The 17116-nt window shown below is 41.9% G+C and overlaps 1 protein-coding gene across 18 annotated transcripts in view; it reads left to right on the top strand.

The window, feature by feature from the left end:
• The window catches only part of FHIT (fragile histidine triad diadenosine triphosphatase), a 1115730-nt gene that overhangs the window by 694449 nt on the left and 404165 nt on the right, over window positions 1-17116 (top strand). The gene's annotated exons all lie outside the window — the stretch shown is intronic.

Below are 17116 nucleotides of genomic sequence, written 5' to 3'. Positions count from 1 at the left end.
ACAGAGACCAAGCTCTGGGTGCTCTGCTAATCAGCTTGGCAGCATTTGAATCTCTCCTGAGTGGTCACAGAAGCACACAGCTTACAGAGAAGGCTGGTGCCAACCTGTGTATGCTGCAATAATGGAGGGGCATAATGAGGGCACGGGGGGCAAACTGTGACAGCAGCAGCTTCCGTTGAGTTACTGAGCATGCTCAGCACATGTCAAGCAGGAAATGGGGGGGAGAGATAACCAACCTTCTTGTCTGTCCCTCTCCTTATACCGCTTTCCAGGTGCTCTTAAGGCACTTAAAAACTCTTTTTTTGGCAGATAATTTAGCAATTTGCTGACATGAGCACTGTATCTAATCCCTATATAAAAGGAGGAAAGTTCACTAAATTCTAGCTCCACTCAGCTCTAACATTAACATGTTCTGACATCTTGCAGCAAGTCACTTAAGGGACACTGGTTAGGCTTAAAAATGTAATGTGTATTCTCACATTGTTACTAACTCTGCTGGGAAGCGAGGGGGGAGGGGCATTGAGAGCGAATCTGGCAGGACTCCTGAGTTCTAGCTCAGCTCTGGGAGGGATATGGGATTATAATGGGTTCTAGCAGGGGGCAGCTACATCTGGGTTTTATATAAGAACCTCAGAATGGCCCCACTGAGTCTGATTAATTGACCATCTAGCCCAGTTTCCTGTCTTCCAACAGTGGCCAAGGCCAAGTGCTTCAGAGGGAATGAACAGAAGAGGCAATCATCAAATGATCCATTCCCAGCTTCTGGCAAACAAAGCTAGGATACCAGCCCTGCCCATCCCAGCTAACAACAATTGATGGACCCATCTTCCATGAACTTATTTAGTTCTTATGAGAGCCCTGTTGTAATTTGGGCCTTCACACTATCCCCTGGAAAAGAGTTCCACAGGTTGACCGTGGAAAAATAATTTCTTTGGTTTGTTTTAAATTTGATTCCTATAAATTTCTTTGGGTGGCCGTCTTGTGCTCTTTAAAGGAGTAAATACCATTTCCTTATGCGATATTTCCTCACCAGTCATGATTTTCTAGATCTCTAACACATTCCCCACTTCAGTCATCTCTTTTCCAAGCTGAAATGTCCCAATCTTTTTAATAGCCCCTCAAGTGAAAGCTTAAAAAACAACAAATAGTTCTGCAGCACCTGCGAGACTAACAAAAAATGTAGATGGTATCATGAGCTTTACTCTTAATAATTTCTATTGCCCTTCTCTCTATCTTTTCCAAATCTAGTCTATCTCTTTGTAGATGGAGCGATCAGATCTGCATGCAGCATTCAAGACATGGGCATAACATGAATGAATACAGAGGCAATATGATATTTTCCGTCTTACCGTTGATTTCTTTCCTAATGTTTCCCACTATTCTGTTAACATTGTTGATTGCCACTTCACGTTGAGCAGATGTTTTCAAGGAACCAGCCACAGTGATTCCAAGAACTCTTTCTTGAGTACCAATTTAGACCCCATCACTTTTGTATGTACAATTTGGATTATATTTTGTCACGTGCATTACTTTGCATTTACAAACACTGAATTCCATCTTCCCTTATGTTGCCCAGTTACCCATTTTTGTGAGTTCCCTTTGTAACTATTTGCAGTCAGTTTTGGACTTGACTGTTCTGAGTCATTTTGTATTGTCTGCAAATTTTGCTACCTCATTGTCTCTCCCTTTTTCCGGATCATCTATGAATAATTTGAACAGTACCAATCCCAATACAGAACCCTGGAGCACACTACTATTAAACTCTCTCCATTCTCACCATTTATTCCTACCCTTTGCTTTTTATCTTTTAAGTGGAGTCCCTGGCAATGTTTTCATGGTCAACTAACAATCCTTCCATTAATTTAATGAGAAATCTTTTGTTATCTTAATTACCCTGCCACCCTTTCTTTATAAACAAACTCATGTTCCAAAGGCAAAGATGGGAGCAGCACATCGCTGTTGTAATTCAGAGCAGTGTATGGGGGTTAGGCATAAAAACAGACCTCCAGTAGGAAGTTCAGAGGTCCTGCCTAAAGGCGCCCAGACGTACTGGTTTAGACAAGAACATAAAAACAGCCAGACTGGGTCAGATCAAAGGTCCATCTAGCCCAGGATCCTGTCTGCTGACAGTGGCAAATGCCAGATGCCCCAGAGGGAGGGAACACAACAGGTAACCCTCACGTGACCAATCTCCTGTCATCCATTTCCAGACAAACAGAGGCTAGGGATACCATTCCTACCCATCCTGGCTAATAGCCAGGGCTTGACAAATAATGCAATCTACTCGCCTGTGGCGAGTAGATTGCAACCCAGGAGAGCTAGGTTCGAGCGATCTGTGCATGCACAGAACGATCTGCACACGCGCAGATCACCAGACTGCGCAGCTGGCGAGCAGGGCTTGCCGCAATTCGGTGAGCCCTGGTAATAGCCATTGATGGACCTAACCTGCATGAATCTATCTAGCTCTGTTTTGAACACTGTTAAAGTTCTAGCCTTCACCGCATCCTTTGGCAAGGAGTTCCACAGGTTGACACTGCGCTGAGTGAAGAAAGACTTCTTTTTGTTTGTTTTAAACCTGCTGCCTATTAATTTCATGTGGTGACTCCTAGTTCTTTTAGTGTGGGAATAAGTAAATAACTTTTTCTTGAGAAATAAAGCAAGTTTCTGAACGACACAAAGATCGTAAGTGATTACAGATAATGAGGCATAAGTCAGACTTGGTTACAAAAAAATAAAAGGTAAATTGCAATCAAATACCTAGGTTAATAAGCTAAGTGAATTCAAAGCAAAGGTTTCTCTCCCCCACATGCTTTAGCAGTCTCACTGGCTGGAGTGCTTTCAGCCAGGACCTCTCTCCCAGTTCAGTGTTAATTCCTTTGTCCTTCCAGTCTTGTTGATGAAAGGGGAGAGATTTTGTGGACTTTTTTTTTTTAGCTCTTTTTAAAAACTAACCTCAGGTGACTGCCGGTCTCCGGAGATGGGAACCTCTAGCTGTTCACCTCTGTGATGTAAATTTCACACTCTCAGTTTTTCCTGCCAAAGAATGGCCACTTAACTAAATAATGGCCCATTTGATTTTATTGGCACCAGTTTTCCTTTTGTCTCTGAAAAACTAGATTGTGGCTGTTTACTAATATTTAGAATATCTCTTAGTAACAGCATAGAATAAAATAAAATAACTTTACATATAGTATTCAAAGTTTTCATCGTTTTTACATATAGTATTGCCACACATATTTTAACAGAACAATAACGATCAGCAAATTATGAGTTTTCAAATGCTATCTCATAAGTTATACTTCATACAAAATCCATTATCTTTTTTTTCAAGTGTGAAGATAGGGATACAGACTGTCACAATCACATTGCAACAAGGTCACCAGAAACCGTTTATTTGTTGTTGTTGAGTTGGTTTTAAGCATAACATTGACTCTTAGTGCTCATTTTCTGGATTGACAGCCCTGATGACTGAAATGGGTATCCAGACAGCACACTGAAAGGTGTCTTAGAAATCCATAACTAAGAACAGAAGCCCTTTTTTAAATCTGTGGAATAGATTCACTATGGGCAGAAAAAACTATACACACCACAGGCTGTGTCACGTATGTATGACAACCCTGAGAAGGTCATTAAGTCTCCATGCCCAGGCTCAGCCAAGACTACCAGTGGAGGTGCCAGGTGTGATAAAAGTTGGGAGGCATAAATGCTTGTCCATTAGGAATTGAACTTAGATGCCAACTCGTTATGGATAGACCCCCTTATTGACTAATCGAGTAGTTGATGGAAATTCCATCAACTACTTGATTAGTTTATTAAACACTAATTAACATTCCTCGTTAAGATATTGATTTAAAAACACCAGTAACAAGGAAATTTGAATCCTGTGGGACATTCCCTCCTAATTTAATTGACTGCCCTTGGGTATTGCATAATCTCAGTTATACAGAGATTACATGACTACTACAGTACAGTACAATTATACTACACATACATGACTATTGAATGCTTATTTTAACTTGGACTTTTCATGTTTTCCACTGGTAACGTTATTTAAATTTACAGTATCTTTATTGCTTGGTAGTGGGGTATAGGGGAATTTTCCTGAGCATGCAGGTATTTGGTATGTAAACATAGTCTGAATTCTCCCAATTAAAAAAAAAAAAGTCACATGGACTTTTAAAATGAAACCCTACTGAATGCTGAGTTCACTTGGTAAAGGGAAAAAACAATTAAGTTTAGGTTTAAAATGCAGCCACTAACAAGTACATCTCAAAACAATTTTTTCTGTGCAGTATGTTGGGTTTGTAAAGTGCATACATACTCCTCTTAAGAGCTTCAATGGTATGTTAGGTGAACGTGCATTAAGAATAATAAATAGATTATGGTGAAATGCATTAGGTATTATGGACCCTAATATACAATATCTATTACTGTTAATTCATGTAGAAAGCATACATTGTAATAGTTACAAAGGCATCCTTATGGGGCACGCTGTGGAGGCATATTAAAACAATACACAACCGCTCGCTTAAATTCGAATGGGTCCTTTGATGTACAGTAATGCTAGTTCCAAAATAGTATGTCTCTGATCCTACTCGGTTAATGGTACCCATTATATGATTTCAAGTTCAGCATAAAGGAAATCATAATCTCAAATTATTGCTAGTGTATATCCTATATAATATGCACATATACAGCTCTATTGCCTTGTATTTGGTCGTGTGAATTATTTCACAATGTAGCAGGTCAAATTAATCTCTGTATCGTTATTATGGCAATATGAGGTTGTTAACTAGTTGGAAGATTTTTCACTGATTTTAAAAAGGAGTATCTAGGTATGTTCCTTCTTAACAGCTGGATGCCAGCTAGACCAAATAAGTTAATGCATTTCAAGGATATGAAATGTCCAGAATCTTTGACCTCAATAAACGCAGTAACCCTTGGATAAAGAATTTTTCAATTACCGGAGACCAAAACTTGGTGGCTGGCATGAGGTCAGATACTATATCTGTTTTACCAAAGGAAAAAATGGGCAATGAACAATGCAGAAGGTTAATAAACAGCACAAATAAAAAGGATTCTATTTCACCGGTGTAATCCCTAGCACAATAGCGTATCTTAGAAACATAATGCTTAGAAGCTGTGATAAAAAATTAATCGAAAATCAGGTTGAAAGCAGAACTGAGGTTAAAAATGACAGAATTGATCAAGCAAACACAAAATCAAGAGTGCTTTTAAAGTTGCAAGAAGTTTATACCCTAAAAGGAAATATCATATTTTCTTAGCTAATAATAATAATAATAATTAACAATATATTGTCTTTTGAGCATTTGAACACTATAAATCCCCCCCCACCCCCAAAGAATTCATCTATTTACTATAGCACTATGAAGGAAACTTGCTAATCTTCATAAATGATATTTTGTATCCTGATGTCATGTTATAGCTCAATTTCTGACTGACTTCGTTGAAGTCATACCTTTATTGGAGACGCTGTGTGAGGTTCTGGCCCTTAAAAATGACCCTTTGCATAGGGAGTGGTGTGTGTTCCTTTTGAAAGTCCGTTCAGTGTATTTCTTTTTACAGTCATTGCTTCTTGGCTGTTTGCTCCCATTTGTCTTAGCTGTACCACAGCAAGATTGAAAGTTCAAAAGGGTGTGTCAAAATTTAGAAATACGGTGATGCTCATAGTCGACTTCCAATCTGTCCTGCCAGATGAGATGTATAAACCTGTGTGCTTGGTGCTTCTCTTACACACTACACAATGTATGAAAGCTTTGATACGTTGTCAGCAAGAAGTTCCAAGTGAGAATTATTTGTCTTCCAGGAGGTATTTTCTGCCACCTGCTCTGATTTGGATGAGCTCAATAGGACCAGTTCAACTTACTTAGGTTCAACTGGGCTTGGAAGAATCCAAATTTCATTTTTCAGTGGATATTATTGATTATTATTATTTATAAATATTTGAAGTGCTTATCAATTTAGATTTTCATAGTTGCCCACAATTATAATTTTGACGCGTTTTATTTTAATGTACTTAAATTTTCTACAGCTATCAGAAATTAATGGGGAGATCAGACAATGTGAAACCATTCAGACACAACCTGTCAACATCAAATGCTCATATACACAGAACATTCCCTTAAATCAACAAATGGTACCTGTTTTTACTATGCTGTTCTATTTGCAACAAGCCTAAATCTCCAGATTTTGCCTCTAATAAGTTTTCATACGTTTTTCTTACTTTGCCTCTGTACATTTCAGTTATTATCAATGGAAATATTTTTTCTTCCATTAATGGTGTATGGCGAAATCAACATTTACCAATACATCTCTAATCCTTCCAAGCACAGATAGATAAAATCTATTTCTCCATTCTAAAAAGCAGATTTTCAGATATGTACTACAGGAAGCTGAGACTACTGACTCTCCATTTGTTCTTTTCTCCCCATTTGTTAATTTCCAGGGGGCAGTGCCCTGTGTGCTTCCCTATAGGTGGTCTGCAGAGGATATCAGGAAAAGCACTGGGTATGTGCAGTGTACCAGTATACACCCTCCTCCTATCAGCAGATAGAATTGGAGCACCCTAATTTCCAACACAGACTGTTGGTGTGGGTTTGAAACTGGGGGAGATGTTTGCCTGTCCCTAATCATTGCTATCCTGATAAAAAATTGTGCTCCTTGGCCTGTGAGGACAGGACAAGAAGCAATGGGCTTAAACTGCAGCAAGGGAGGTTTAGGTTGGACATTAGGAAAAATTTCCTACTTGTCAGGGTGGTGAAACACCGGAATAAATTGCCCAGGGAGGTTGTGGAATCTTCATCACTGGAGATATTTAAGAGCAGGTTGGACAGACACCTGTCAGGGATGATCTAGATGGTGCTTGGTCCTGCTTTGAGGGCAGGGGACTGGACTTGATGACCTCTTGAGGTCTCTTCCTGTTCTAGGATTCTAGGATTTCCCTAAAGGTGGCAACTCTATTAATAATCAGACCCAGGCACAGCTGCGAGGTTTACAATTGCATTGCCATGTTAGCAGGAGGGTTTATTGGGTTCAGTGCTATCTTATACGATCTGTGCTTGGGGCTTTGGGCTGGAACCGTGAAGCATGCGGACACACGTTATAGGGCTGGTGTGTGTTCACCCTATAGCAACAGATGTGGACACAGATTATACAGCTGGACTGCCTGTCCTGTCCAGGTGACATTTTTCACTTTTCTCGCCTGATGGTTGTGACTAGCTTGCTGTTGTGTCTGGTTTTTCAGTGAGACAGCAGGGAATGAGCTCATGCGTGAGTTACCTTAGGAGCTAGCGCCATGAAACACGCTTGGATTTCTCATAAAGTCCTGGAACTGCAATGGGTTTGAGATAATTACACCGCTATTATGCTTGATTGCTTAAATATACTTTAAAGAATTCATAAACAAGCATAGGATGTTCATGAAATAATAATGAAATAAACATAGAAAATACACATTTCCATTGCAAATTTAGATTAGACACCTCCGAGTTGAGCTCATCATTAGTTTTGCTAAAATACAGTATAAGGAATATGACTATTTAGAAGCAATGTGCGGCACTATATTTATTGGCCTACTCTTCCCTCTTTGCATCAGTGTTTAACAGTCTCTGCCATGGCAAATGTGATAAGTTAACAAGTGTGTTTGTATCACTGCTCCTGAATGAGTGACTTGCGGAAGGTATTGGGCCTAGGGTCAAATTTCACTGATCCTTGGCCACTCGTTCAATCAGAGCCCAAAAAGTATTAACAATGGCATCCCATCAGAAATATTTACGCCCATCTTGCATAGACGTAAAGGACTATCCCAAGGTGCCGGATCATGGTCCCTCTATTACTATGACTTGCTAATGGAGTTCCCCTTTGAGCTCAAGTACTTAAGACCATGGTATTATTCCCTGCATCGAGTTCAGCCAGCAGTGAGTGTCCATTCATTATGCAAACACCTCTGCTAGATAATCGACTGTCAGTTAAGCTCTGCCCTGGGGGCACAAAATGGAAGTCAAGATCATGTGTCGCCCAGCCCAGTTTCTTTCTAATCTATGGCAATTCCATTATGCCCGAGGCGGCAGCACCCAAACATGGAACACAGAATGTTAGCTCTCCGCAGTAGAACGTGTAGCGAGAAACCTCTTGAACCAAATTCGGTTTTAAAATTGTAGTAAAATTAGAGCCCGAAACACATACCTGGCCTGGGAGTCGTGGGCTTGAGGCCTGAGACCTAGACAGCAATGGTTAAGACATTGCTAATGTAAAGCAAAGAGAGGCTCTGAGCAAGAGGCCAGCTGCTGCTTATAGAAGTTGGCAAGAACAGGGCTAATATTACAGTAACACTCATATCTAAGAGGTACTGAGCACAGGCTGTAAGCACATTCTGGAGGGGTCATAACAGAACACTTCATTAAGGAACATCGGGGTACCAACACACACCCCGCACATCACAAGAGCGTAGCAACCCAGATTCAGAACAGGGTTTAAACTCACAGTGTAATAGATAGTAATTGAACTTTTTCCTATCGCACTGCCGCCGGGCCTGGCCGTGCAGCGCTTGGCCTCCCGCTGCCCGCCATGGCCGCGCCACGTGTGAGGGAAGCCGGGTGAGCGGCCACGTGCAGGGTTGGGCTCCATGCCCTGCTCACCAAGGGCACCCCCCCATGCAGCGGGGACCCGGCAGCCGGGGGTACTGGCCCGCCGACCTCTGCACGCTTCCTGGGCCAGATCCAGAGATCACAGTCCTGAGCCTTCCCGCAGCGCTTCCAGGTGGGGAAACCTCGCTGGCTGCTGCAGCCCAGTTCCCCCGGGTCCCAGGCCAGCGGCCAGGCTGCTGCTCGGTTGATCTCCTTTGTGGAGCCTTTCTAAACCTCCCTTGTCTGAGCAAAGAGGTGGTAACTAAGCAACAAAAGGTGGCAACATGATATGTTGGGAGGGTTGTGTAACTCAGTCTGTTATAGGGGAGTCTGCTGGCCACTATTATTGTACTTCATTTAACAATAAACCTGGCTGGGCGCATTCAGTCTTTATCTGATGTGTGGTCTTTGGGGCTCTCTCGGGGTGTGTCTAAACTACATGGCTCCATCGATGGAGCCATGTAGATTAGGCTGATCGGCAAAGGGAAATGAAGCCGCGATTTAAATAATCGTGGCTTCATTTAAATTTACATGGCTGCCGCGCTGAGCCGACAAACAGCTGATCAGCTGTTTGTCGGCTCAGCGTGCTAGTCTGGACGCTCCCGCGCCGACCTGAAAGCCCTTTATCGACCTCCCCGTTATGCCTCATAGGATGAGGTTTACCGGGGAGGTCGATAAAGGGCTTTCATGTCGACAGGGGAGCGTCCAGACTAGCGCACTGAGCTGACAAACAGCTGATCAGCTGTTTGTCGGCTCAGAGCGGCAGCCATGTAAATTTAAATGAAGCCGCGATTATTTAAATTGCAGCTTCATTTCTCTTTGCCAAACAAACAAATCTACATGGCTCCGTCAACGGAGCCATGTAGTTTAGACGTACCCTCGGAGTCTGCAGTGTTGACTACTTGCCCTGAGGAACACAACACATGTGATAGAGCACACGCGCATGCAGCTGACTGGTTATTGTCATTGATGGAGCGGAAGAGCTGTCAGAACAACAACCAGTAAATCCTACTACTTCATTAGCTTTTTAGCAGGACATGTGAAACTCTTGTCTATTCTTCAAAGAGAACTTTCTACTCCAACCTCAGGAAAAAAAGAGTTCCTGTGGGAATAGCCAGGCAACTGCCGGTATTTCCTCTTTCAAAATGTATCTTGAGTGATCTTCCAACTCCCCATACTTGGAGTCCTTGTCTCGCGCATTCTGCTCTGATTTCAGGTTGACAGGAGAGAGGCAGTGCTGCCTATGGGTTAGAGCACTGGCCTGGGACACAGGAGACACGTGGTTTTTTCCCACGGTTCTTCCACTGACCTTGGGCAAGTCAATTCATTTTTGTGCTTCCATCTGTAAAATAGACCAAGCATGTGATGCTCAGACCAGCATGCCCGATGCTCAGACCAGCATGCCCTCTGCCATGATCTGCCTCTTCCTTGTAACTCCTGGGTAGGTCCTGCCCTTTCCAGGGAAAACTGATTCCAACATGTCTGTGGGCTGGTTCAGCCCAGCTTCAGGATTTGGGTCTTGCTAGCCCTTGGTATTCTCACCTTCCATAGGCCAGGAGGGGGAACCCACATCCACCCTCTACTCTGGGTTTCAGTCCAGGGAACTTGTTTGAAGGTGGTGAACCCCGTGTGCAGTGAGATCTGTCTAGACGAGCGGTCAGCAGCCAATAGACAGGGGGATCTACTGATAGATTCTGAAGCCTCTGACAGGTGATCCTGTCTGGTCTGGCTGTGAGGCTACCAAGTGCTGGCACTTCAGCTGTCCCGCCCCCCCACTGCCATGCTGGTCCTGCCCTCTGCCTTGGAGCTAACCCCCGTGAACTTCTCCCTTGCTGTGCAAGGTGGGGAGGCAGAAGATAAAGGTACTGATGTCACTGTTTGCCCTTCCCACCTGCCCCTGTACCGCATCTCTACAGTAATCAGGGTGCTTCCTCAGAGAAGAGGAAGGGAGTACGAGGAGGCGGGGCCAGGGTATTCGGGTTTGATGTAGATCCTGGATTGACGTAGATTCAAAAGGTTGGAGACCACAGGTCTAGACCCTTTTCTGTATCCTGGAGCTGCTACTACCATAGCCTGGAGGCAGGACTTTCTCAGTCTGTTCCCTGGCTTACTCTTCTGCCTGTCCCAAAGCATGGGGGAGCCAAATAGTCATGGACCAAAAAGCGAAAGGTCCTGTCCCGGGCCACCCATGCCAAGGAGGCCTGTATTCTACTCTGCCCTTCTAATTGTTTCAAGGCAAGCTGTGATTAGATTCTGGCCCCAGCCAGGCCTTACTTCCCAGGAGATCTGCTCCCTCTCCCAGTCAGCTACCAGGGAGCCTGGCTTTTCCTCTTGCATCTCCTCCCTCCTGGTTTGGCACCTACAGCACATGTAGCTGGGTGAGGCTGATGGCTCTCCTAAGCTCATGAACCCGGTCCGTTCACGTGTGGCAATGGTGCGATTCATCCCTATGAGGGTAGTAACATTTACTGCCTCGCAGAGCACTTTGCGGCCTAGTGATGAAAACGGGTACGTAAACGCTATGTCATTTGATTTCTTTGGAAGCTTCAGACAGGGTCAGCATTTGCCTTTGGTGCTTATCTCAAGATCTCTTCACCTGCAAATATCTCTTAGATCAGACCCCCAAATCCACCTGTGTTTACCGTCTCGGTAATAGAAATGTATGAAATGGGTATCACTGAAGTTTAACCAGAGGCCTTAAGCATGACAGAACAGACCTTTACCATTTCAGCAAAAGGAGAAACATTATCAGTGGGTAGCAGTAGTAGACTCTTATCCTCTGGACCACCTACTTGCCTGGTGTGTTATATGCCCAGATACATTTTCCATTGGTTACCGATATTTACTACTCACATGTTCCTTCTTTGTAAATAAAGGAGAACGCCTTACCGAAAGGTACAGTAGGGTTATGGCGCCGAGTCAAACGCCTGAGTCTTGGAGCCAAAGAGTAAAAATCGCTTAGGCTGTGTCTAGACTGCAGGGTTTTTTCGAAAAAAGTAGCCTTTTTTTAAAAAAAAAACTTCACCTGTATCTAGACTACAGCCGTGTTCTTTCAAAATTAAATCGAAAGAATGCGGCTTTTCTTTCGACAGCGATACTCCTCATTTCATGAAGAACGCCTTTTTTCGAAAGTGCTCTCTTGAAAAAAGGCATTCTTGAATACAAACAGGGCTTTTTCGAAAGAGAGCATCCAGACTGCTTGGGTGCTCTCTTTTGAAAAAGCGGCTCATTTTTTCGAAGGAAGAGGTTGCAGTCTAGATGCTCTTTTTCTAAAGAAGCTTTTTCGAAAGTATCTTTTGAAAAAGCCTCTTTCGAAAGAGGCTTGCAGTCTAGACGTAGCCTTAGAATCACAGTGCTTGAAAACAAAAATCTCAAGTCATTTTCCCTTACTGGAGCAACATTCTGTGTTTACTGTTCTCCTAGACGTAATGCTATGAAATTATTTGCCAACTTTAGGGGAACTTGGTGGCAAAACTGATAAAATCACGTCTTCCATTTAGTGACTGCTATATATCAGGGTGTGCTGCTTTTGTTTCACAGGATTTACTGAAAACTCTCTGGGCTCTGAAATTTAAATGAGCCACAACATTTTGAATTTCCTATGTTTAATAGGTCCTCAGGATAGATACTGTTATGCCCTGTTACTTTACATGTTGTAGTCAGTTACCAAATGGATCAAAACTAATCCGTCTCAGATCAAACCGAGAAGGTGCAGCGTTAGAAAAATATACGATCGATGAGAAGCTGCATTTGTTGTAAAACGAGCCACGTTTCGTTTTCATTTTGTCTTCAAATGTGACTCTTAATGGTTTATTTTTTCCCTTACCTCCAAAACCAAAAAGGGTTTAGCAAGTCAATGTTCATGCACTACTTGCCAAAGAATCAGAGGCAAAGTTGTTTTCCTCGGCCGTTGAACACAGAACTGTATGAGAACACGGAAAATGATATTATCCGTAGAACTACTTTGTCTGCTTCACTGTGGACCTTCTTCATGGAAACCTCTCCAGCTCCACTCCTAGCTGACTTCCAACTATTGTTGTAAGGAAAAAATACACACAGCCCCTCAACCTTGTCATTTGGTAAGATGGTAAGTTAACAAGTGAGTGTGGAACTGCTACCCCTGACTGGCTATGGATATGGAGTTTTTAGAACCCGTTTATACTGCTCTGGTCCTTTAATGCTATAGGTCCTCTTATGTAGTCTAGTGAGTCGCATTACCTATGTGAAAATTACTGCTGTTCTATTTTTAATATTTATAGATAACTGTCTCGTTGTCTTTTTAAATGGCTTTTCTACACTTTGCAGATAAGTGCCTCTATATCATCAAATGCACTCTGAAGTTAACGCTTCTGCACTATCCTTGCAGATTTTGACTTTCACTCCAAGTTAACCTCTAATTTTTAAAAATTAGTTTACAATTAGAGCTCAGTGATTCCAGGGCACTCTTGGCTCACCTTCCACTTGGCAAAGCATCAAGAAAATGTGTTAAGTTTGTGAAGACTGCTTACATTAATATGGCTGCCCCGATCAAAAATGTGATTAAAATGCTGAACAGGGGTAGGGTTTTGCCCAACGCATTTTGAATTTCGTTTTGGCTTCGCACACCTTCACGATGACAGGTCTTGCTTGGCTTTCTCAGCGTGTCTTTTATGCAGATGAAATGCTGACACGTCCTCAGTGATTGATCATAAGTACTTTGTGTCTGGGTAATTTTTATTGTTCTCTCTTAATGGCATATATTGGGGCTGTCACACACACCTCTTTACATGTGTTGTGATATCCCGGTATGAATCATGTGTTGTTGACCACCTCCCTTACTTCCAGTCTATGCATACATTTTCTTTTGAGAAACTTGAGATTTGTCTTTTTTAGACAATCTTCTTCTTTTGAGAAACTTCGGGTTGATTTTTTTTTAACTTGCCTTCCCCTCCAAATCTTACTGGTCTGAGACAATACTGGTCTTGAATCAAATGCTAGCTAAAAAACCGGCACTTTTTCAGTCTTCTGAATCTATAAATGGGAGCTTTTTACCCTGGGACGGGAGGATTCCCAACTTCCCAGTGTGGTAGTCTATCTGGATGGTACAGAAAGATCACACATTAAAACTGTGACACGTCCATCTATACACGTCCGTTTAGGGCCTTGTTGAAGGAGTAGGTATGGAACTACAAGAGATGAAAATTTCACCAGCGGTTCAGATTTGAACACACAAATCAGACTCTTTTTGTATAGGTGGGTGGGTAGTGGTGGTAATTGTTTTGTTTGGTTGGGTTTTTTTTCCTATGTCCCTGGACTAATCCATGTTCACGCTAGTTTGGGTAAAGTTCCTGTCTGCATTCCTTTTGTAAAGTCAGAAATACAGAACAAAACCACAAACCAGATGGCATTGCTTTTGAGCTTTCCAGAACTCTGTGCCCTTCCTGTTAGGTTCTTTAGCCCAGACGGCCTCCTATGCACGGAAATAGCTGCCAGCTGTTGATGTCTCCTTGAATTACCTCTGAACCCTGGCCAGGAATGAAATCCTCTAACTCCAAGGTCATTGGCTGGTGGCCTTCTGTATTATCTCATACTATAAGGCTGAACTGAAAGCCAGTCTCACTGTACTGCAAGAAATAAAGGTGGATGTTGTACGGTTTGCTGGCTCACAAGCAGTGATCCTTGGTTCCGTTAGAAGAAACCAGAATTCTATCAACAATGCAATTCACAAAGGGGCTTGGAGAATTGTCAAATGAGGCAATAAAATGACCTTTCAGTGGATTTCATTACAAGTTTCTGTATGTGGGAGTGAGATAGCTGATGACCTGGGCAAAACCGGAAGAGCAGAAACTCAGATTGGAATGATAATGGTTGAAGTTATTGACACTGTATCAAGGGAAATATTAGCTGAAATAAATGGCTGAAAGATGATAAAAAAAATTGGATTGATGTCAGAGCATTTTGGGAAACATCCTCTGCCGGGTTGCAGATGGGACGTGTTGCAGGAATGAAAATCAGTAGGGATGGGACTGAGTTGTATCCGCTCTACAAGTTGTGATGGGAGCCGGCTTTAACACCTGCCCATGCTGTTGAATGTAAGGTGTGAGGAAGGTGAAGTTTTTTGGATGGGATGAATGCTTTTCAAAGGATTCTGTGTGAGCAGCTGACTCATTCTCAAACTTCATAGCATGATTATTGTCAAACAAAACAGCAGCAACAATATGGAGGCATTCTCTTACCTATGCTGAATGGGGTGAGCTCTGGTAAGGTTTGGAGGGTACTAGAGACTTTAATGTGCTATCATAATCCTTCTTGCGGGTGTTCAGAAATTCCTGGTTTTCATTTTCCTTTTGCTCTGGGTTCTGTACAGTTGGACTTGGGGTATGTGAAATCCTCGCCCCATTGAAGCTAAAATTGATGACTAGTGGGACCAGAGATTGCTCCTGTAGTTAATACGGCACCTGGCTCCCCAGGCAAATGGATTCTTAAGGTAGTGTCAAATAAAGAATGTAGGTATGACGTTTTAGCTACAAATTTTTACTAGTACAACCAGCACAAGCACATCTAAAACAGTATAATTACAGCTGCACAAGAGAGGTTGTATGTGGAGCCCTGTGTGGATACAAAATTTGTATCGACATCCACGTCTGCATCCACAAAAATGAGCTGTGGATTTCTGTGTTGACATCTGCAGATACCCATGGATATAAAGTGGATATCTGCAAATTTGCAAGGTTCTAGATACAAAATTTGTATCCCTGTCTGCATCCATATCTGTTAAAATTAGCTGCGGATATCTGCATCCACATCCACCTGTAGATATAAAGTGAATATCTGCAGTTTTGCAGGGCTCTCGTTACATGGCTTTAATTATAAGTAGTACAATGTTTTATGTGTAAACAAGGTCTAATTGAATAACGCAGCCATCCCAAACTTGCACAGATAAAAGCTGTCCCCAATTAGTTCCTTAAAAACAGGGATAAAATAAGGAATAAAACCAAACTTAATTGTTTAAGGTTTAAGACTCGATAGCTGTTACGGATAATGTAATTTAGTGGAGGACACTGAATGACACAATATGTGAGAGAATTTAAACCATAACCATACACAGCATTGATACTCACATCCCAAGATTACGTGATTAATCTGGGTGGGTAGAACAGGCGTAATCCTTTTTCTAATGGTACATTGATCGGTGCATGGAATGTAAAATTTGTGTGCTGCCTGTTTTTATCATCAATTACAACAACACCCCTTAATCAGTTAACGTTAAATCCAACTGTTTGCAACATCTACATTTAACATTTTCTACTTTCTCATTGGCAATTTAACATTAGACTTATTCTAAATTAGCGTTTGTATAAATACCATACCAATATCCATCAATGTCGATAGTATTTTCCAGAACATTAACAGTATATCTAAAACTTGTAGTCAGTTAGGATCAAAATGTGTTTAACGTCGTGGCCTGTTGTTATGCCTTAACTTGTCTCTAGCTTGCTTGGGAATTGTCTCATTTTACTTGATTCATATTTTACCAGGTCCCTCTTAATTATTGTCAAGCCTATTTTTAAGAAATAGAAGTTGAGGCCTATTTACATTTCACCACGCTTGTATATAAACATAACCAAGAATTAGTCTCAGCTTGTTACACCCCACACCATCCTGTATTCACTTTCTAAAGAGATATAATTTGCACACGCTTTGCTAAAAGAGAGAGGTGACAGTTCTATGGCTGGAATCTAAGTTTTGTTATGAATCTTCTAATATTTTTTATATTTGCTGCATGCTGGGGATCTTGATGATCCTTTCTAGTCATATCTTCCAAGCACATCTAAAGTCTCTTCTTTAAAAATATATGATACTTCTTGATGTATTGCCATCACAATGTTATACAATGAAACCCAGACAAAGCTCGCTAAAGTCTGTGGTTGGGTGTATTTGCCTGAGAGTCAGAACACAGTCACTGGCAATCTTTTTTTAAACCACGTTTTGCTCGTACAATGCCAGTAATCTGAGACTTTCTCTCATTTTTAATCGTAAAACTAGCGATTCTGAGTTGGTTTGTATTGATCAACTCTCGTGGTATACTGCTGTTAAAAAATGCAAATACAGGGAACACTGAGCACCAATGGCAAAATTTCAACTTGAGCAAAAGCCAAGCATGAAATCTATGCACCTCTGTCTGTCTGTCTGATTCCATGTAACTATCACTGCGGCTTATCACTATAATATCTGAACTTCTATATAGAACTGATTGCAGTAGCAACACTCCATCCCATCCAGCCCTTAAAATACTGCTGATGTAGAATGTAAGTGCCATAGAGGTAAACTTTCACCTCTCTTCAGTTCATAAAATTAGGTAAACAAAGGTCAATTTGACACTGCTGGAGTGGAAAGTGCAGCTAAATTTAAGACCATAATCTCTTCTCTGAGAGTCTGCTATTAAATCTCAGAATCATTGATGGAAATTATATGCACACCCCGAGAGGATT

Source organism: Pelodiscus sinensis, chromosome 11, assembly GCF_049634645.1.
Source record: "Pelodiscus sinensis isolate JC-2024 chromosome 11, ASM4963464v1, whole genome shotgun sequence".
Taxonomy (NCBI): domain Eukaryota; kingdom Metazoa; phylum Chordata; order Testudines; family Trionychidae; genus Pelodiscus; species Pelodiscus sinensis.
The sequence above is the reverse complement of the archived record's forward strand: the minus strand, read 5'-3'. Positions and strand labels throughout refer to the sequence as shown.